At 40.0% G+C, this 21,484-nt stretch overlaps 1 long non-coding RNA gene across 1 annotated transcript in view; it reads left to right on the plus strand.

The window, feature by feature from the left end:
• Nucleotides 1-5,956: 5,956 nt before the first annotated feature.
• Nucleotides 5,957-21,484, plus strand: part of LOC139078281 (uncharacterized) — a 66,645-nt gene continuing 51,117 nt past the window's right edge. Inside the window, exons 1-4 of the long non-coding RNA XR_011531187.1 lie at nt 5,957-6,090; nt 12,208-12,338; nt 12,496-12,701; nt 19,413-19,500. This is a non-coding gene — a long non-coding RNA (uncharacterized lncRNA). The remainder of the gene's footprint in view (nt 6,091-12,207; nt 12,339-12,495; nt 12,702-19,412; nt 19,501-21,484) is intronic.

A 21,484-nucleotide genomic window follows, 5' to 3' on the forward strand; every position in this document is an offset into this window, starting at 1 on the left:
AAATGCAGGCTCAGCTTAGATGATCTCATCCAGGGTAATATGTTAACACTCGTCTCAGACTGACTGACTGCAGAATCTGCTTAAAAAAAGTCAACACGAGAAGGTGAGAGTGTTACTTGGTGTTAAAGGAAGATGGAAATAGCCTACCGATGAAAGAAAATATATTTTATTTTTAAGCTGAAATCTCTGAAGATTTTCTTGAATAAAAAAACCAAAAACACCTGATTTAAGCAATTTGTGGTGTGACTATTTTAGCCAGCAGAATAAAGGGCTCTCTTTTTCTCGTCTATTCTGCCTTACTTTCCTTCTCTTTACCTGATGTCCAAAGATATCTCCATGGGGTTGGATGGAACTTTCTGGAAATTTTTGGGGGGTTGTGTTTGGGTAAGTGACTTTAAATCAAGGTTGCAGTGAGTTTTTGTGGGTGATTGGGTTGATGGGGGCAAATTTAGGAAACACTTCATATTTGCTGTCCAATGCCTGGTCTTGAAATGTTGGTTTCATTAGATTGGCTACCCATGACACGAATAGCCAACTGAACTATTTAAAAGAACTTCTTGACATTTGAAACATGTCAGCTTAATTCTTGATACATCTTAGTTTCCAAAAATAAAAAATAAGAGTAATAATAAACAACTACCTCCTGAGGTTGTCTGAAGGGTTAAATGTGAGAATATATGTATAAAGTGCTTAGAATAGTGTCAGGCATATGATAAGTTCCCAGTAAATACTGACTATTATTGTTACTGGGCCCAGAGAAAGGACAGTGGGCAGGGGTGGAGAATGGTCCAGAATAATGCAGCCAGAGTCTTTGGTCAGCCTATCACCTCCTAGACAGACTTACTCTTGGATGCTATGACCACTTCAATGGTCGAGGGAATCTCCAGACACTGAGTACTCAGGAAACCTGGGTTTTATTGGACTTATCTTTGTATCTGCCTTCCTCTAACCCACTGTATTTCCTGATCAAAGCCTGAAGAGGCGAACCGTATCGAGGTGGAGTCCTGCTGAAGCCGGTATAGTTTGATGCTCAGAAAGACAAGTCTGGTCAATCTCATCTGTAGAGGCATCAGAAATAAACAGAAAACCAGAACCTGGATGTGACTAGATTAGTTTTCTTATCCCTAATTGAATATGGTACCCATGTAGTTACATATTTTAAAAATATACTTGTATATTTTATAGTTGTTTGGGTTTCCTCCAAAAGCAGAATTTGAAGGATTAAAAAAAAAAATCATTTATTTGGGAAGTTAGGGAAGGAAACAGGGAAAGATTGAGAATGTGACACAGAAAAAGGAGGAAAGCCAATATATATTAAAAAAAAATATAGCTATATAAAATGGTTTCCAAAAAGTAAACCAGGTTACATAAATTGTTTTCTAAAACTATGGGTTTGGAATAAAAACCAGATATCAAGATACCTCCTGAATTGACACTCAGCCAAACCTGTAAAAACAAGTGACAGCATTTACTAGACGCTATATAAATAATTCATTTCAATGACCATGCGATGAGGGTGCTTTGTTATTCCCATTGTATAGATGATGAAACTGAGGCACAGAGAGGTTAAAGAAATTGCCCAAGGTTACCAAGCTGGTAAGTGGCAGTGTTAGAATTTGCAATGACACAGTCTGACCCCAGAGCACATACTCTTACGACCCTGCAACACTGTCCCTTTCTGTTTCAATTCCACTCTCAGAAAGTGGCAAAGCCCACAGACCAGCGTGCCATGCTTATGACTGCGGCTCAGGAGTCAGAGGGCCTTGGGTTTTAGTCCCAGCTCTTTAGTTATTTTATGTGTGATCTTGGAACAGCTATTCATCCTCTCTGAGCTTTCATACCCCTCTGTGAGACGAGGACAATAATAGCTCCTATCTGCAGGTGGGTAGTGGCTGCCTTGCCCAGGTCTCCACGGCTCACCTTGGAAGGCTCTGCTCTTCAGAGGACAGTTCCCCTACCTGCTGAGAGCTTCTTACTCCGAGCACCAGCATCTCTCTGCTTGACGACTTTCTCTGCACAGCTGGGAATGCTGGAGGCGATGTCCCCAGGCGTGACCTCCAAATGATGAGGATGGAAGTTGTGGATAAATGTCCAGCTTCCTCACCCCTGGGGGGGATGACAGTGAGTAGGTCCCACCCATCCCTCAGAGAGTCCAGATTGGGCTGAGCTCCAAATACCCCCAGTGGTAACCAGCTCATTGTAGCGCCCTTTATTGGCCTTCCTGACTTCCCAGAGTTCCTTTCCCAATCCTCTGCTATGTTCCTACCTTAACTTCTCAAATAAATGACTCCTCTTCAAATCCTTTAAGTTCTCCTTTGTGGGATGCCAAACAAAGGCACTAACTCTCAGGATCGTTGAAAAAAATTCAATGAAATGATGTGTGTGCATAGTGCATGTCTGGCATGTAGTAGATACCTAAATAACTGTGTTTTATTATATCAATAAATGAAAATTGGACTTTATTGAGAAGACGTAATAAAGAGTCTGACTGTTTTTTTTTTTTGAGGAAGATTAGCTGTGAGCTAACATCTGTGCCCATATGTGGGACACTGCCACAGCATGGTTTGATAAGCAGTGTGTAGGTCCGTGCCCGGGATCTGAGCCCACGAACTCAGGGCTGCTGAAGTGGAGCCCACGAACTTAACCACTATGCCACTGGGCCGGCCAGACTCCATTTTTTGATGTTTGCTGACAACTTTTAAGCCTCATTCAACCTTCTTCTTCTGCCATACAGCTGAGCAAGCTGATAAGGAAGCCCTGGTAATCCCTACTTTGGTGCTGGCAGGAAGTTTAACTACTCGTGGGAACCTTCACACGGGCCCACCTCTTGACCACCACGAAAACCCCGTCAGTCTTCTTTCCATCTTCTCTCAAGGCATTTTGGACCTGCTTGGGTCCTCCGCTGCTCTCCTCAGAAATCCTCATTACGCACGTGTTACACCTTTTCATACCCTCTTGGTGTGTATGGTGTCATCAGTCTTGACATTTGAACCAAATTTGGGGTGAGGGTCCATCCTGTTTCTGTAGAGGGGTCACGATAGAAGCAAATATCGTCTCCACCACAGAGTGCCCCCTAGCATTCCCTAAGATAACAAGAGCATCTGGGAGTTTTAAACCTTGGTGTTATTTATTTAAGGAGGGGTCCACGGGGCAGTGGGGAGGGCTCAGGGCACGGGTCTGAGGTTGAAGGATGAGTCATGGAGGGCTGCTGAGGTCGAGGCATCGATCCAGAGAGAGTGAGCTCACCACTCGCTTCCCACCAGCAAGAACAGAGGTCTGGGATTTACACACAGCTTTTGTTTAAAGGAAAGTATATCTTTTTGAACCGTGCAACACATTGGACGCTGACATGGACAGAGATTTTAATGAGGAGAATTAAAATTCCAATGCACAATCTGTATAAAAACTTGCAGGAAAAAACGTGGGGAGGGGAGGCTTAGGCCAGTGAACAGGCTTGAAATACTGAGACTCAAAATGTAATCAAAACATAATGTTCTAAATTCATGTTCCATTGTTTGTAGCAAAAGAATCTCCATTTTGGTTTTCACGATTTTAGAATAGGCTGTTCAAATCCAGGGCATTGAGTCAGAATTATATAACTTGTCTCCTAGCTTCTCTAGTCCTCTGTTTATAACAGTCAAGTGTTGGCATGTATGTGAAAATTTAAAGGAAAGGCCGTTTGTCTCATTATCTTGTGATCTTTAATTTTTACCTTAATTTAACAAACATTTCCTCATGATAACTTTTTAATGGACAACTTAATTTCACTCTATAGATTTGTTTTAACTAATAAAAAATTCTGCTTGGTATAAACATTTAAATGTGATTGATGCTAACAGTCAAGAATACTGTGTAACTAGTTTCTGGAAATATTATGCAGATTTACAGGTTTAGTATATATATTTATATACATTCAAAATATGAGTGAAGTTAGAAGGTTACGAATAGATTTTTTTATTTCAAAAATTGCTTTAAAACCAATGCACTCGTTCATACAAAGATTACAAAGAGATCCCGGGTGAGAGAGACACAGGTGACATAGTTTAGGCTCATTGTTAAATTGCAATCATAAGAAAGGAATGTTTTGCCAAGGAAAAAAACCCATAATTTCAAGATGTTCAAATTCTGACATCCTTGCTATGATTGACAGTGCTCATCGGTGAGACAAAAGTAAAGAGTAAAATTATTTTTATTGGAAAGAAAATGAGCACAGATTGAAATAAAAGGAACAGGATGCCATTCCGTTCTGTGACAATGGATGTTTGCGTCCCACCCATCTTCCTTCCCTCAGTATTCATCTTTCTCCTACGTGCCTCTGACGTTCTACTGTGACGCTCGTGAATCAGCTGGAGGGATTTCTCTCACCACAGGAATGTTGGCCTGTGCTTGCGGGTGGAGTTGGTGGATAAATATTCCAGCCCCCTTGCCGCTCATACTGGAGACTTTTAAGTCGTGCTCTGCACTGTCTCCCAGAAACCCTTGGTAGGATTGAGCCCCACTTGCCCTTGGCAGTCGTCTGCTCATTCACTTGTCTTCCATCCTTTGTTCACTGCCTCACATCCCCTTCGTCATGCTCCTGGAATCACCTTCCATTCATATCATTGTCTTGGGGTCTCCTTCTGGGGGAACCAACCTAAGACACCTTGTAAGAATCAATTTGTTTGGTGTCCATTTCCTGCATCTACCCCTCCTTTCCTCTCTCCCTTCCTTCCTCCATCCCTAATATTTTCAACACCAGCTGTGTACACACTGTGGTAGATTCTAGGAAGCTTCCTGTCAACTGGACTCTAGAGAGAGAGACAGATGGTATAGGAGATACTGGGTTTAACCTTTGTGAATTCAACTATACATGAAGTTTAAAAAGTAAGGGGAAGAAATAATTACTTAAATGGCCAGGCCTGCCATTCCACTCAATAAATGCAGACCCTAGCTGGAATTCGTGATGGGGAGAGGAAGCTGGGGTTTTCTCAGTGAGCCTCAGATTACATGTACCTCTCACAGAACATCTCCTGTTAGGTGTGACTCTCGCATTTAAAGATTCAATGTGGTTCTATTTTCCAAGCAATGTGGTCCTTAAACGTGAGCCAACTACTTTACAAAGTGCTTAATGGGAGGCACAGGGATTTTTCCAACACTGGAGGAAAAACTAGCCATACTGAACTCGTTGAACAACTGTATGTCCATCTCTATCCCAAGACCTTTTTAAGGGATTTTGAAAGATAATTTTTCCTTACATAATCTTTGCTCCAGGCTCTCCCTTTTCAACCTGATTCTCATAAGAGATGACTCCACTCTCTTTCCAATGCAATGTGCTAAGTGCCTTCAGGAAAGAGTGCGCCAATGGGATATTGTGGGGATGCAGAAACAGACCGGGCCAATGCGGGCTGGTCAGGCGGGGGAAGATTTCTCAGAGCAGGTGAGGTTTGAGCTTGGTCTTAAAAGGTAAGCAGACATTTGCCTAAATGCAGCGCTTAAACTTCCACCACAAAATCTCAGCTTTGCCTTCCTTCATCCCTAGACACACACCTTGCATCTTTTACTTCAGTCAACAATATAGGCCATCTGTACTGTGTCTGTTTTTGGGAAGATTAGACTGAGATTGACCCCATCTGAGATTTATTTGAGACATCTGATATTTGAACAAAACAATTAGTGGGACTTCTCCTGCCTGTTCATTTCGCGTGAGGAACGTCAATGTGTGAGTCTAGGTTCTCTGAGAAGCAGTCACAAGGCGGGGTAGATACTCGCGAGTGAGCTTATTAGGGGAAATACTTACAAAGGAAAATGGTGGTGGTGGTGGGGTCCTGGAGAGACCCTGGGAGAGGCATCAGACTGTGGTGTGGGTCTGATCCTTGTGAAAGAGAGAGCTTGGATGGAAGCCTCTTAGAGTACAGTGCAGTTCTAAGAACGTTTGACCTGGCCAATGAGTCAAAGTGGCCTGTGGGAGGAGAACCATGTCTCCAGGAGAACTCTGGCTCCCTGCCTCAGCACCTGGCTGCCCTCAGTCACTGGCTGGGAGCAGCCTGTGGGCAGTATGGCCTTTGTGGCCACGCGGTGAAGGATTTCAGGGTACAGCATCTGGGCTTACCGGTCAGTTGTGCTCCCCATCATCAGAAATCTGACAGCCCCATTTTCATGGCGACCACAGTCCGTATTTCCCCAAATGTGGACCACTTACCACAGGGAGTACTTGAGATGATTTTAGGTAGTAGTTGAATTGTTTAGTATTAAAATTATTCTCCTTATAATTCTCCTTAATCCTGGTTAGTGAAGGAGAAAGACTCAGGTTGACACTATCATTTTGTAATCCCCCTTTTAACAATAGGCAAGCCTCAGGCTTATAAAGCTTAGCAAGTTACCATATCCAGATAAAATTGAATAATTGTATGCATTGTCTTGTGTTCACGTGTATTTATCATTATGGAGATTTTCGATTCATTTCCATGGATGGTTAATGATATTGGTTTTCAATTTACACTATCCAAATCAATTTTTTCTTTTAAAATAAATCTAAGTAAATAAATGGGAATCAATTAAAGAAAATATTAAGTAACTAAAGTCCACAGAGCAGGGGGCCATGGAAAAAGCTTGTGAGAATATTTGACAAAAGACCGGAGTTTGGGTAACCCTGACTTAGGTCGTGTGAGAGGAGCTTGCTTGGTCCACGTTGTCTCAACTTTTTATAGCAAACGCCTTCTCTGCCTCACCATTGTAAGTTATGCTTTTCCCTTCTCGACAGGGTCACTGAAAGGACTGTCCAGTTTTACAGTGTTTCTGTGATTTTGTGGCGGGAGATGTTGTTCACTCCGCTGCTCATCCTTTAAACAAATCCCCAGAGGACAAATCCAGCTTGAATTTAGTTCTAGGGGGATAAAAAGTATTGTCTCTGAATGAAGGTGTATACTTTTTCCTGTCAGAAAAAGACAAGTATACCTGTCATTCTGCTTGCCTTACCTTCTAGAATCCTTAAGGCTGAATTTACTGCTTTTATGTTCTCATCTGTTCCAATCTGGCATCTGAAAGCACACTCTCTTCCTAGTTCCTTCAGAGGTCTCTGTTATTTAAAAAGATCTTAAAAAATCTCTGATATCCCTGGGTCCTACAGCTTTCCTACCCCAGCCACACAGACTGGCTCAATCTGCCTGTATCAGCCAGGATAAAGGAGGCTGTGCTGCGGTCATAAACCAGCCCCACATTTTAGTGCCTTATAAACAACAAAGGCTGATTTCTTGCTGGCGCGCTCTGTCTCTTTCAAGTTAGCTGGGGGACTCTTTCTGCAGTCTTCTCACTGAGCGAAGCCGGCTGACAAAGCCTTCACCACCTGCATGGTCGTTGGTTGCCATGGCAGGGGAACAAAAGAACATGGCTGTTGATTCATTTTCTTCAAAAGGTATCACCATGAAAGTGACAAATTCCACTTGTGCTCCTATTCCATTGGCTAATGCAAGTCTCAGGACCATGCTGAACTTGAAGGAGGCGGGGACACGCAATTCTACCATTTTCCTGAAAGGAGGGGCACTGAAACGTTAGCGAATAGCCCTCCACATGTCCTCACTGCCGTACTTCATAGTATATGCCATCTCCTGACACCGCCTTGGTATTGCTAAGGCTTCCTGAGTCAGCCCTCGCCCCCGTTTGTCTGTCTGACACCAGTTGTTTTCAGCCATTTCTTTTTCCTCCTGTGACTGTCATCTCCTCTTGCTGGCGTTGTTTTAATTCACATTGGATAACATCTGTTGTCCTTTATCCCCTCAATGCACCATTAAAACAATGTTTTTGTCTATAACAGAATTTTGTCACCAGTTTGGGGTGCAGTGAAGGGAAATTACAACTCAGCGTGGAAAACAACCTCAAAGTGTTGAGAGAAACCTCTGGGTAATTTGTTGTTTGGTGGACTGACTGCTGGGTCTGTGGTGCCTAGAAGCGAGCACGGCACAGAGTAGAGGCTCAACCAATATTTAGTGAATGAAAGCATTTCAGTGCAAGCCATCACGGATCCTAGACCTTTTTAGATCCTTTCCTGCCACACGGAATTTCCTACAGCCTGGCGCCCTCCGAACTCTTAGCAGGCTGCTCCGGATCGTCTTCCCTTCTCCTCTCAACATCCCATCTTTTCCCTTCCAGACTCCTCACCCCACAGTCTCTAGAGTTACCTGCAAAGGGCCATCAATTTCCGTTTTCTTTCTTAAATGAAAGTATTTAGCCCTTTCTGTGTTTTACTCTTGACTTCCATATTATGACCTAAAAGGCTTCAGTTTTATGCTCAAAGGACCCTATTGAGGCAGTTTCCTAGGCTAAAAAAAGTGTGTGTGTGTGGGTGGTCCCTTCCATTAAGATGGATTATGTCAGATCTCTTGAAAGCAGAAGTGATTGCAACCGGTACTTATTTTCAATGATTTTTATTGTCTTTCTGTTAAAGTATATTTTAATTTGAATCCCTTATGCCAAGAAGTTGTTTTCAGAGCAGGTGCATATATCGATAAATAGTCCATTCCTTTTTATTGTTCAGTGATGTTCCATTGTATGGATAATACCACATTTTGTTTATCCATTCACGAGTGGATGTATGTTTGGGTTGTTTTCATTTTTTTGGCTATTGTAAATAATATAGCCATATGTTTTCATTTTTTCTTGGAGTGGAATTACTAGATTGTATGATAAGTGTATATATTTTTAACTTTTTGAGAAACGGCAGATCTGTTTTCCAAAGTGACTGTACCACTTTACATTTGTACCAGCAACATCTAAAGACCCTAGGCGTTCTACATGCTCACCAGCTCTCAGCATTGTCAGATCATTTTTATTTTAGTGGACTTATAGCTGTCTCATTCTGGTTTTAATTTGCATTTTTCTAATGACCAATGATGTAACATATCTTTTCATGTATTTCTTGGTCAATTGTATATATATATATGTATATATATATATATATTTATGAAGGGTCTGCTTAAATCTTTCCTCCATTTTTTTATTTGTCTGTTTGTCTTATTATTGAGAGATTGTTTATATATTCTGGATATAAGTGCTTTTCAAGATGTATATTTTGAAGGGGTATTTTTCTGATACTTTATTATTTCTATTTCTTTTACTCTCTTACAGTTTAATTTGCTCTTTTTTTCTAGCTTCTTAAAGTGAAAGTTTAGATCATTGGTTTTAGAACTTTCTGCTTTTTAAGTGTAAACATGTATGGCTATAAATTTCCCTCTAAACCCACTTTAGCAGCATCCCACAAATTCTGATATGTTGCGTTTTCATTATTGTTTTTAATTTAATTCTGCTATGGTCAGAAAACATATTTTGTGTGAATTTAGTTATTTTAAACTTATTGGGACTTTAAAAAGTAGATTTTGTTTTCAGAATGGTTTTAGATTTACAGAAAAATTGAGAAGATAGTACAGAGAGTTCTCACATACCTATACCCAGTTTTCCCTATTATTAATATCACACATTAGGATGGCAACATGATTACAATTAATGAGCAAATGTTAATACATTATTATAACTAAAGTCCATAGTTTATTCCAATTTCCTTAGTTTTTATCTGTTGTTCTTTTTCTAGCTCAGGATCCCGTCCAAGCTGCCACATTACATTTAGCTGTCGTGTTCTTAGGCTTCTCTTGATCATGTTAGTTTCTCAGACTTTCCTTATTTTTAATGACTTTGAAAGTTTTGAGGAGTACTGGTTGAGCGTTGCATAGGATGTCCCTTTATTGGAAGTTGTCTTATTTTTTTTCATGTTAAGACTGGGATTATGGGTTATTTGGAGAAAGAGGACAGTGATAAAGTGCTATTTTCACATTATATCAAGGGTATATAATAACATGATTTATGACTCGATGTTGACCTTGATTACTGGCTGAGGTAGTGTTTGTCAGGTTTCTTCACTGAAAATTTACTCTTTTTTCTCCCATTCCATAATATACTCTTTGGAAATAGGTCATTATGTACAGCTCACATCTAAGGAGTAGGGGCTAGTTTTGCTGGATATAAAATTCTTGGTTAACTGATTTTTTTTTCCTTTTAGCATTTTGGATATGTCATTCCAATACCTTCTGGCTTCCCTTATTTCTGATGGGAAATTAGTAGTGGATCTCATCTTTTTTCCCTGGTGTGTGACATGTGTTCCTCTTGCCGCTTTCAAGATTTTCTTGCAGTTTTTGGTGAGCTGTTTTTGTTAAGTAGGAAAAATGCTGAATTTCTTCCAGAATCTCAAATATCTGTCCCATTAGTTGTAAGGAGAATGATGATAGTGAAAATGAAGCAAATTCTATGTCACATTTAGAAGTATCATTAAGACATAACAGTCACTAAATGATGTCGTGGTTTAATTTTGCCACTTACTGATTTAGTTGAGTTCTTTAGAACTGCTAGCCAAAAAGTAGGTGAAACTGCTCCTGGCAGTTCTGAGTTCATGTACCTCCAGGATCCATCTTTTCTCCCTCTACTCCCTCAGTAATTCTGTTGGCCTTTTGCAGAAGCTTGCTTGAGCTTTCATTTCAGTGTGGCTTCTGATCTCTTATAAGCTGTTATAAACTTGACATCTCCAGAAGGCACCACCATTGTGTAAAAACTGTTCTGTGGGGGAAAAAACTTCCCTGTTGAGATGAAACAGATCTGAGAGTAATCTTATTGTCAATATGAACCCACTGTTGTGATTTTCTTGTTGTATACAACATCTGTTGGCTGTCTTGGATCCCTTGATCCCTAAAGACAACATGAACAACATCATGGGAACATTTTGATGGGAACAGAATTGGATAGCAAGAGAATCCTATTAGTATTCAATCTGATGGTAGTTAAGGTATAAAGAAAAATAATTAATATTGACTGAGCACCTACCATCTGTCAGGTGCCATGATAGACACTTTCTATACTTTGTTTCATTTTTAATCCTTATAGCAATCCTGCAGGGTAAGATTAATATATCCATTTTACCCTTGATATTATTCTCAGAGAAGTTAAATATATTTTTTTCTATGCAACTGATTATAGCTTCCTAGCTAAGAGTATGTTTGGCAACACAGAAGATTATCTTATAGTTTGAACTTAAGTGTCTACTATTCCTCTAACCAGGTTTTGTTCAGTAGTGGCTGCAAAACACAATTTGATCACATGAGAGTCAGACCCAGGACTTTTGCTTTAATTGTTGGAGGAAGAGAAATGTTATTTTCCTGCTGAATTTGAACATGAGAGAATATAGGCACGTGGCTGTTGGCAGTTATGTTGCCACACAAAGCCCAAGGAAGAAAACCTGGCTGAGGACACAGGGAAATAGAGTCAGGTCTGGGTGAAATTGTTTAACTCCTGGATTAACCCATACCTGAAGCCCAGTATATCTCTATTTTTCAGTTACATGAGCCAACAAATTTTTCTTTTCTTAAATCAGTATGAGTAGAGTTTTCTGCCTCTTGCAAATGAAGTAGCCCTGACTAGTATAATCTTCTCTTTCCTCCACTGAGCAAATCTCAGCAAAGTCTTCTTCGGAAAGAGAATTAGACTGAGATTAAGGCAACATTCTTCGATTTTCTGGTCCTGCAGTTTGAGGACAAATGTCCTTGGACCAGTCATGTCCTTTCTCTGGGTGATGATTTTCTCTTTTAAGGAATAAATGCATTTTTCTGAAAGCGGATTAAACTATATCTCTAATGGCCCCTCTTGGTCTAAAATTCTCTGATTCTAGGAAGGTCCTTATTTCAAACTAAAGTACTAATGACTCTAAGATTTAGTACAGGTTAAGACCTTGAGTTTTGAACTCAAACACACATACATTTGAAACTTAGCTCTGCCACTTACTAAATTGTAAGTTTCTTAACCTATTTTTACATTTCATTATTCCTAATAATAAAGGGGGATATAACTCATAGGGTGGTTGCAAGAATTAGATGAAATGATGCATATGTAATCACATGTGGTAAGGACTCGATAAATGATACTATCATTATTTATTACTCCTTCCCAACGGCATTTGTCTCTTAAAATAGCATTTCTGAAGATGTGTTTGGTGGAAAACAGTCCTGCCAATGCCATCACAAAAAGATTTTGTAGTCAAATACATTTAGGAAATGCTTATGCTCTGCCTTCTCCTATTTTCAAGGCACATTAGCATATTAAAAGCACTCAAAACTTCTTCAATAAATAGATTTGCTTGAATTTGTTGATCCAGCATCCCAAATATATTTGACTACACAACAGTTTTTTCCCTCACAGGTGCACGCCTATTAACATATGTTAACAAGAAAAGAGTTGAAAGCTTTAAGGTGTGACTTCAGGCATCCATCAACGGGTAGAAGCAGTGGCAAGGAGAATTTGGGGGGTGCGGATTCCAGACCTTCCTAAATGTGAGTTCTTCTTAAACTCTTCACTAGAAAATCTGGCTTGATCCAAAAATTTAGCCTATATCAGAGGTTGGCAAACTATGGCCCACGGGCCAGCCCCCTGTTTGTCTAAATAAAGCTTTATTAGAACACAGACATGTCCATTTGTTTGTGTCTATAGCTGCTTCAGTGTTACGAGGGCGGAGTCCAGTGGTTGTGACGCAGACCGAACGCCCTGCAAACCCCGACGTGTTTATTATCTGGCTCTTAAAAAAATGTGTTGGCTCCTGGCGCGATGACAAGATCACCTGTGTAAGAACTACATGAACTCAGAGCAGATTTCTTTTAGTCCATCTTATTAAGTTTTTGTTTTTTCCAGTTCATAAGGTAAGATGCTGTTTCTTTATATTAATAAACCTAGCGTTAGAAAAGATACCCAAAAGAACCCAACAACTGTTTTACTCAAAGGGAGCAGAAGAAGAGGGAAATTCCCTAAAAAGATGGGAATTTATGGCTCACAGGAATTTAATTGCCCTTCAGCTGTGCTTGCCCTTACATCTGAACTAGCGGAGTTCTCCAAGGGATTGCGAAGCTGTCCTGTTTTCTTATGAAATTTCCTCACGTGCTCTTCACGATGTACCAAGTTGTCTTAGGAATAAATGACATCATTAGGAGATGTTACTATACCTTTTGTCATGTCCCGTAAGTTGCTCTGTTGAATTACTTTCAGGGTAGCAGTGCGACTGAGGCGGAAAATAAACAGAGCTTCTTTACCGAAGTGGCTAAAGCAGCCTACTTTAGGCCCCATGGGTTTGGATTCATGGCTGGTACCACGTCAGGGGCCATCAGGGACATGAATGGGACTTCTGAGAAGAGGCACTCAACTGCCTGATTTGTGTCACGCCATAAGGACTTTTAAGCGGCTCATATAAATATCTGGCTAAAATTTCTCTCTTCCAATTTTTGGAAGACAGAAAGCAACTGTGCCATATACAAGCTAGGAATCCTTGGTCTCACAGATTTTCTTGGTGGTTGCAGAAGTTAATTTTGAGCTCTGAGTTTTAAGAATCTCTGTCAACAATTCACTGAGAACCAGCTCCATACCATATACCCAGTATGGCAGGAGGGTGACAAATTAGACACCATTCTTGTCCTCACAGAGATCGAGAGTCTAATGGGGAAATCTACAACAGAAAAAGTACTCAGATAACTATATAATTGTCACCCGTGACACATACTCTCCAGTGGTTGCTAATAGGAGGGGTCAATTAGCTAGATTGGGTGGTCCAGGATGTCATGTCTGAGGACTTCACCTGAACCCTGAAGGACATCATGGAACCAGGTTTACCTGGGGAAAGAGGAGAACATTCCAGGTAGAGGGAGCAGCGTGGGGGAAAGGCTTTTAATGTGGTGGCTACATTTTGGAAAAAGATCTCAGAGCCTGGATTCTGATCTTGACAGATTCTTGAATTAGTTTAATTTCAAGTAACTTCACTGTTCTTGGGCCCAACCTCCCCATCTCTTAAATGGCAATAACACCTTCAACATGAATGCTTTATAGAAAACCATGGGAAATCTTGCTAATATTTTGATCAGAATTAATGGGAGAAAAATAGCTTTTATCTTAATATCATTTCATTTGTTAAAATCTTGGATAGCAATGTCAGACTGAATTTTACTGGTCCCTCAAGCAACCTCCTATTGGTAAAGGGGTGGAGTGGGGCAGAATCCGAATACAATTAAAATTCCATTCCACGTTTTCGTGATTCCAATCAACTGTGCCAAATCTGAGAGAATATTACTTCCTTCTAAAATGCTGACTGGAAGAAGAAAAATTCCCGGTGATATTTATGTAATTTATTGTGAGTTAAAAAAATAAAAATAACAATAAAGTAAAATAAAATAAAATTCTTTATTAAGCAATTTGCCCAAAACTCAACTGTACTAATTAAGTCTCTATGGATAAATATACTCATAAATAGTCATGTTTTATCAAAGTCAAATATAGGGCAAATACTTGTGCTCGTGCACTAATAAAGCTGACTTATTCAATAAAATCTGTGCTGTACTCTTTAAGATCCCATCCCTTAATACATGTTTAATAAAAATGTAAAGAGGGAATATTGTTTGAAGAAGAAATACATCCCCAGTACTTCCAGTTGAATCCAGCTCAGTGAAATGCAAATTTTATAAATTCCAATCCATCAAATAGAAATTTTACTATAAAAGGTTTTCATGGAAATAATAGCTGTCAACTATCAATTAATGCACACGGTCCCATTTTCCTTAAGTACGGTATTGAACTTTAATGAAAGGTTACTTATTCTATCAAATTGCTTTATACTTTGTAAGATTAAACTTAACCAAAAATTAACATCAGTATTCCATGAAGAGAGCATGCAAACAAAATTCACCTAAGTGACAGGGAAGCCTAAATGTTTTTGTTGCACACTGAGAAATATGCTTTCAACACATTTTAAAAATGCAACGAATTCATTTTTTAAGCCAAGGCTATCAGAAAATTTAACCCATTCTCAACCGCGTGTCTCTCCTGTGTTTGTTCGCCTCTTTACTTTGAGCCACATATAACGTACGAGCATCATTTTTGTGTATGCCAATAGGGCAAGAGCTTAACTCAGCAGCAGCCAGCCAGTGTGGGATACGGTAGCAAGAGAAGGGGCTGGAACCCCGCGTGTCTGGGTTGCAATCCCAGCTCTGTCATTCACACGCTGTGTAATCCTGGTCTAGCAGATTGGTCTTCCTGAGCCTAAAATTCTTCATCTGCAAAGTGAGAACAACAAACTTATCTTTGAAGATTGCTCCAAATATTAAGGATAAAAGTGTTTGGACACAGTTTGGAACACACGAAGTATCTTTACAGTACACTGTAGCCGCACTTATTATTACAGAATTGCCACGAGGTTAGGTAAGGATGTCAATATCCTAATGCAGAAAGTCGCTGCCCACTCAAATTAGATGTACATAAAGATGGGAAGGTCTTAATGGATTTTTGCAGTTTTGCGAAATGATACTTACTCAGATTTCCTAGAAGTAACATCTGTGTGCTGTAATGAAGCGTGATTGATAATAATGCTAATGACCCAGGCATGCTCTACGGCCTTCAACAACTCCCTAAACACCAGGTTGAAATTTTTCTTCCAAAAACCATGTGCATATCCGTGCGGATGGCATTGAGCAATGCTAACTAAATAAACAATGAAGCAGGACCAGGAGATTTGGGTTCTTGTTCCAGCTCTGATGCTAACCAAATGCCCGTCCTAGGACAATCCTCGCTTTCTAGTCATGGTTTCCTCACCTGTCAGATGAGCTGGGCAGGTGTAAGTGGGAAAGTAAATAGTAGGGAGAGTTGGGGCTCTAGCCAAGTGGTAAGCACGTGTCTCTTCCACAGGGACAGCCTCCAGTCGGCTCCGGCTGACTGCTGCCTTGCAGGAACCTGGACTGAGTATTGCTAAATCTGCAACAAAAGTCAGAAATTCAGACTTGGCAAATAATTAAAACGGATTGTTTTAGAACACTGTGCTAGTCAAAGACAACACACCTACAGGAGGATTTCACGCTCGTGGGCGGCCCGTTTATAATGCCAGGCTGGACGTTTTGTGAAAGCTCTGTCCAGATCCACAGATTTCTAATTTTAGGCAAGTCTCCTTTTTGCCTGATTCTCAACACTATAATCCTAAAAAATGATTTACAAAATCCAAATAGATTTTGGCGTGAACTAAGCTGAAATTGACTGCTTTCTATCATGAATTAATATTAACCAGAGCTTGTCAGATACTAAATATTTGTTTTAGAAATACACACAGCCTCGGCTTTCATCTGGGTTAAGCTCTAATCTTTGGCCTGTCAGTTCCAGGATATAACACTGGATAAATCATGCTCTCTTGAACAGATAGATGCCAGGGTGGTTGTATACAAATGGAACAATGTGTCAATGAACACCCGAGTTTGGGTTACATCTGCTGTAAACATCGACATTCTTTTGCAATGAGCCCATTTGCTGGTTAAGCAGTTGCAGCTTGGGAAGGCTTGACGCTTCTGTGCTCAATCAGGTTCTAATGATTTCAGATGTTTGCAATTAATGACCCATTAGATTAATTGGTGGAGTACCAGAAGAACGGTTTAAGAATTGGGTCAGAACCACAGACAAGGTATTACCCGCCGGGACGGCAATCACCAGAGGCAAAACGGTGAGAAATTGAGTTCCCGATTTTATTCTCTACTCCTCACTCCTCCCTCCACACGCACTCCTTTCTTGGTAAAAAATTAGTACTGACCAGCATCTAAGTTTGGCAAACACAGAAAGGCAGGAGAAGGCTGAAAAAGGAAAAGAAAGAAAAATGATTGCTTCGTATTCCTCCAGTCAAGACTGGATCTTCCGAAGACTGAGACTTTCATCGGTACCAAAAAGTGACACCCTTTCTCAGTGTTTGCCCAAATCTCTCTCTCTGGACATTCTTTCTAGGCTCCTGTGTTTTATTAATTATGTAACACACCGGCCATCTTAGAAAAATGATGAATGGAACTTCAGAAACATGGAAATAAATAAGCCAAGCTTCAATATATGATTATGTAGGCTTGATATAAATCCCAGGGTAGCCATCTTTTAAGAAGTGTGTGTAAGGAGTTGAACGCCAGCCCGTGGCTACAGTACTTAAAACCTGGCAGCACCGTGAGTTATTGCCTGGTGGTGGATGGCACTTTAGATGAATTTGTAATTTGAAAAGTTAAATTAACCCTGAAATATATTATTAGTTGTCTATTTCCCACTCAGGAAAGAGATCCTCACGTAAACAGACTCTTGCTGGCTGGTATGAAGAGTCATTTCGAGGTGCTAAGCTCAGAGACTTGCTAAATTTATGGTGGCTGTTATTTTTCATAGCAAAGAAAGTAAATTTTTGGGAAAGGACACCACCACCGCAAAAACATATTTTCGGAGAAAATTCTGGAGCTTTCTTCATAGTCTGTGTTGTTGTCCGATATTTTGTTAGGCGTTCATTTGCTTATTTGTTCCCTTTTGGTCTCCCAGCTAGAAGGTGAGCTCCATGAGTCCAGGGTCTTGGTCATTTAGTTCATGGCTCTGTCTCCACTGATGACAAGAATCCTGGCACATGGCACGTACTCAGGAAATATTTGTTGAGTGAATGCAGAAATGAGTATTTGTGGTCACAAGAAAATGACTTTGGGATTCATGTGGTCCTGGAGGAATACTGGTTGGCCCAGGCAGGGACCTTGCTGCTCTGTGGACAGGCTCATTTATTTGTTTATTCAACCAGTCTTAGTGAGGACCCACTATGTGTCGGACCCTGTTCTCGACACTGCAGAGACAGCAGCTCACAGTGCACCGTTCTCTAACCTTATGGACCTTACCTTCTTATAGGGAAAAAGAAATCAGACACATAATTACACACGGGATGAATTTAATGAAATATTAGATAACCATTTTGGAGCAAAAAATACAGAAGGCATGAGGACATGTGATATGGGAGCCTGGTCTAGCTTGGAGAGACCAGGAAGGCTTCCCTGGGGAAGCAACATTTAACCTGAGACTTCAAGGATAAGTAAGAGTCAGAGAGCATTCGGAGGAGAGGGAAAGCATGAGCAAGGGTCCTGAGGTGGGAAGAACTTCATGTTTGAAATACAGCAAGCAAACCAGTGTGGCTGTAGCAGAGAGAGCGAACAGGAAAGCGAGGGGCCGGAGATTAGAAAGAAAGAAAGCAAGCTTTGGATGAGTTTCCTGGGTCTGTGAGAGCCATACTGGAGGTATCTGCCTTTATCCTGAGAGAAATGAGAAGTCATCACTACCTAGTAAGGTAGCAAATTGGTCAAATTTTAATTTTAAAAATTTTATTCAAATAGATTAGGAATAAAATTATTTTTCAATGATGAGAGGAGTCCGTCTTTAGTTTTTCTTGGATTCTCTTAAAAGAAAGAAAGTAACAGACGCTCAAAGCAGAGGAAAATAATAAAGAGTTAATGTGTGGGGGCAAAAGGCCTTACCTTAAGGATCCACGCATTAATCCAGTCCTACTCCAGGGAAACTTTGTTTGAGCCTATTTCTAAAAGTGGTGCAACTTCAGAGATTTTATGAGATTGGCTGGTTTCATTTTGAATTAAATAAGAAGTTGCTAGAAGTGCTAAGTGTTCAAAATGTGTTTTCCCCCTTTGCTAACCCTGTATATGTAGTGGCTGTCAATTCATGAAACTGTTTGATCAATTCTTCCTTCATTTGTGTAACAAACATACCTTGAGCACCTCACATATGTCATGCCTCAGTTGCCAGGGCTAGAAATGAACATAAAAATATTCTCCGTGAGCCATGTAAGTGATGCTGAATAAGTGTTTGATGAATGGCTGAATGATAAATAGGGTGTTCCAAGTCAGCAGTAGATACATAAATAACACAGCCTGGCCCTTGTTATGAGAGATGTAAGAAGAAAAAGACAGTGCTCTGTGAGAACCCAATCCTATATGTGCTTAAAAAGAATAGGAGGAGTTCAGGGAAGATGCTAGTGAGGAGATAACATCTGATTTGGGTTTTGAAGAATCAATAGGAGTTCAGCAAAGAGCAAAGCATAAACAACGGCCAACATGCAGAATTGCCTAAATCTCAGTCATTCTGTGATTTAACATCTTGTGTACCACATCCCAATTTTTGCCATGACGTTTTCCTTACTATAATCTTATTTCATATTTTTATTTAAATACTTAAAAGGAAAGAAACCTTGGGCACTGCCTGGTGGCGTGACGGTTGAGTCCTTGTGCTCTGCTTCAGTGGCCTGGGGTTCACCAGTTCGGATCCTTGGTGTGGACCTGCTCACTGCTTATCAAGCCATGCTGTGTAGGCATGCCACATGTGAAATAGAGGAAGATAGGCAGAGATGTTAGCTCAGGGCCAATCTTCCTCACTAAAAAATGAAAACAAAAACAAAGAACCTTAGCCTTATCCTAAGTAGTAACAGCTATGAAAGCATGGTTCAATGTGCTACTATTAGATTTTCTTAATACATATTTGAAGACATGAACAAGCTATAGATTACCTCTCCATCATCCATGTTTCCCCTTCCTTTTTTCTGACAGACACCCAGTGCGATGGGTTATACATCCACCCTGCTTCCCTGCGATCCTGTGCCTCAAGGACAGCTGACCACATTCTCAGTTGAGGAAGGTAGGACCTAGTTAGTCTAAGCCAGTTATCAAAACCTTATTGCCCTCTCCAGTGATTGGTTCAGGGTGGTCATATGACCCAATTCTGGCCAATCAGAGGTAAAGAAGGCCTCCTGGAGGATGTCTGGGAAAGGTTTTTTTATTCTTAGAGAGACATCAGAAGATAATTTTGCATCTCTGGGGCTGCAGAAATTCACCTTGCGACCAGGAAAGAAGTCAGCCTGCAGGTAAGGCGCACACATTAAGGATGGGAGAGTGGACACATGGAAAGAATCTCAGTGTTGATGAATCATAGAACCACTCTCTTCACCAGCTGAGAGTTGCTCTGCTTCTGGACCTCTTACTATGTGAGAGAATAGTAAAGCGCCAGATAGAAACCATTTTAGGCTTTACAGGCCAAGAGGCAAAAGTCAAGGATATTATGGAGGTCTTTATATAACAACAGGCAAAACAAATTTTTGCCATTTATTGATGAAATTCAAAATATAATAATAATTGAGTATTTGTTATAATACAGATTTACTAATGAGAAGAATGGAATTATTATTATTATTTTTTAGTGCTCCCTATCACCAAATTGTTTGCAAATATTTATCAAATGGTTTTTACAGCCATTCTTGATTTGCAGACCATACAAAAACAGGCAGTGGTTCAGATTTGTCTTGTGGGCTATAGTTTGCCAACTATATGGTTTTAAGGCATTTTTATTTTAAAATTTTTATTGGTTGAAAATTATTATTCACAAATAATCTCTCCTATTCATAGCCGAGGGCATCCTAATTGATACACATTAAATACTAAAATAAAAATTTCTCTATGAATCACCCCAAACTTGCATCCCTCTTGCATCCATCTTGCATCCATCAAAGAGATGATTAGCAAACTTTAGGAGATAATAGTTTACATTCATTAATCACTTATCATGTGCCCAGTGTTAGATCCTAAATATTTTATATGTCTGAATAAATTTAATCCTTACAAAAACCCATCAGGTAGGCATTATCATCATTGCCATTTTGTGGATGGGGAAATTATGTCACAGAGCATTTAAGTAGTTCTCTGCTAAAGTGGGTGGTTAGTAATCTCAGCCATTCATGCTCATGATGGTCTTTCATCCCTATTTATGTGCAAACGAATCGTCTACATAAACTTGTTTCTGATTTGAACTTCCCCAACTAGCTGGCACATCTCAGGGAAGTCAGATATGGAAACAGATGATGCAGCTTTAAAAAAAATTATCGTTACATTTCTTTATGGTTAAAGAGCATCTGGAGCAATTTAAGAAGTTAGTAGGGGAATAAGATGTTTTACAACATAATATGCCCCCAGATTGCCATACGAGTGGGAAACGTGTTGGTTGAATAATGGCTCCATGCCTTCCTTTTTTGGTATGCTTTATCCAGATTTTGAGAACACGATTGTAGTGAAGTTAGCTCTTTATTTACTTAGTTTTGAAAATTTTCCTTTAATTCTAGCATTCCAGGGAATAATGTAGCACTCCAAATAATAATTCATACTAAAAATGGAGAAATCATACCCTTCACGGGGGAGAGAACAAAGAATAAAACTGTGAATCATTAAGAAGCAAAAAAAAAAAAAAGAGACTGTAAATAAACCCCTATAATTATGCATCACAAAAGGAAAGTCAGCTCCAAATGGTTCAGTAACCTCGTCACCAGCCTCGCTAATAATCATTGCAATATTCTCAGTCTCTCCTTTAAGATAATGAGCAGCACATATTGGAAAAAAAGTGTAAACATGAGCAACAATTTCTCATCTAAATAGAAAACAAAATGCAACGGCTCACCTTAAGGTTTGCTACTGAACCCTAGTGCAGAGAATTTTAATTTACAATCTGTCCCTTCCCTTAAAAGGTCAACCGAGGGAGAAATACAACAAAATTATGAAAGCTGCCTTTCGAGCTAGGCAATACATTTCCCCCTGACTTTCCCCAGTGGTGGTCCCATCTGAGAGGCACCCAGAGA

Source organism: Equus przewalskii, chromosome 21 (genome assembly GCF_037783145.1).
Source record: "Equus przewalskii isolate Varuska chromosome 21, EquPr2, whole genome shotgun sequence".
Taxonomy (NCBI): Eukaryota; Metazoa; Chordata; class Mammalia; order Perissodactyla; family Equidae; genus Equus; species Equus przewalskii.